Here is a 1,799-nt window from a genome sequence, read left to right on the forward strand (position 1 = left end):
ATGAAATTTAACCCAAAACTATTCAAAGCTAACACTCTGAGCTGCCATAAAGCTCCTCAAAGTAATGCAGCCCTTTAATGACGCGTAATTTGTCCAGCATGTGCCTCGCCATCAAGCCTTTAATATTTAAAAACCCAAGCTGATGAAAAAAATGGTATTCAACAATCAATGACTGACATGATGATTGATTCAATCATTCAAGAAAGTGAAAACACATTGTTCCGTAAAATTTTATTAAGAGTAGTAATTGTACGCTGTCCTAGTGTTGGTGGCAACTGAAATGACTTGGTACATGTTTGGCCCTCGGCATTACTAGAGAATAAGAGAAATTCTAGTCACTAACTAGGTATCACCTAATCTAGGCTCCGTGTAATTTTCATCTAAATGTCAATATACAGCATATCAAAGTCTTTTTGTTCGGGAAGGCTTACTACTCTTCTCAAACACTCCAACAATAGAAGGTTCACATCAGATTAGTATCACACCGCCTTGAAGTTATCTATCAGTGAAGTAATCTATTTCCTACATTCCGAAAAAACATAAACTGACCATCTTGTACCATCTAAAGTAGTGATCAAAGTTATGATACAAAGATTCTTACTTGAGCCAAGTAGTTCACAGATTGCTCGCTGGCGGTGGAGGGCATCCATATTTCCAAATGATCTACCTTATCACTGTTTAAAAGAATGCATTCCATTAGTGAGAAATCATAATCATGCCCGTGAGGCACTCATCATCCATGATATATATTTGTAAAATTCCCATCCCATTGAAATTCCAAACAAATTAGACAGTGCACATACACCATATGGCATTGTTCAGAATGATGAAGAATAAAATAAACATGACGCTCAGAATCAAAAAATAATTATATTGGTGAAATCAAAAATAAATATACACTAGTGTTTAAAATTATTTAGGAAGATGGTTGCAAAATAGCTAAGCCAAGAAAATTATTAACATACTCGATCTCTTCCTTATTACTATATTATGCATCCATACACCTGACTAATACTATCGCTGTGAAGGTTATAATTAGGAACAAGTTCATCAGGAAATGGTGGAAGTTCATAACCATACTCAGACCTATCAAAGCGTCCTCCAGAATCACCACCTTGTAATCAAAAGTAGAATAGAAAACTGGACTAACAAACATAAGCTTGTAATGCAAAAGTATGAATGAATAGCAGATAAAACTTACATCGTGTCAGCCTTCTCCTCTATTATCTTGATAAATGCCTCAACCAAGTCTGCAGATGGACAATTTGTCTCAGTTATGTTGCAATTCTTTTGATTATTATTTCTTTGCATAACTGTAGTGCCTACAAAAAGAAAGTTGGGGTAAAATTAAGTCTACAATGGTGGATCAGCGAAAACCAAATGATGTTGTTTCTCAGTTCAAAGATAATCGGTAAGTTTAATCAATTACTTGATATATTACAACTTTGACATTTTTTTGTGCTTTCTTCAGTTTTGGAGTTTAAGAGCTGGAATTAGTGCTTTTCAGATGTTATACTGAGAAACTTCAGGATTAAAAACAACCAATTTATGTTCCTCTATTGCATGCTACCGTTGCAAATTTTTTGGAACAGGTTCTAAAGTATACATGGATAAATCTATTGCGCAGAAGTTAAATACATACTAACACAGACCACACTTACTGGAAATAAAAATAACAATTAAACAGGTAGAGAATCTTAGTTAAAGTACATAGTTGTGTTATCCTGTTGAAATGCTAACCACATAAATCAGAGTTCGACACACTTGGTAACAAACGGTTGACTTTACTTTCTGAAACC

The 1,799-nt window shown here is 34.4% G+C and overlaps 1 long non-coding RNA gene across 1 annotated transcript; it reads right to left on the reverse strand.

Annotated features, from left to right (window-relative positions):
• Positions 1-1,256, reverse strand: LOC113329153. The gene is made up of 3 exons (XR_003349740.1): positions 1,202-1,256; positions 602-674; positions 1-117 (listed from the first exon to the last, which is right to left on the reverse strand). It is a non-coding gene; the product is annotated as an uncharacterized LOC113329153 (long non-coding RNA).
• Positions 1,257-1,799: the final 543 nt, after the last annotated feature.

The sequence above is a fragment of the Papaver somniferum genome, unplaced genomic scaffold (genome assembly GCF_003573695.1).
Source record: "Papaver somniferum cultivar HN1 unplaced genomic scaffold, ASM357369v1 unplaced-scaffold_115, whole genome shotgun sequence".
In the NCBI taxonomy this organism is placed as follows: domain Eukaryota; kingdom Viridiplantae; phylum Streptophyta; class Magnoliopsida; order Ranunculales; family Papaveraceae; genus Papaver; species Papaver somniferum.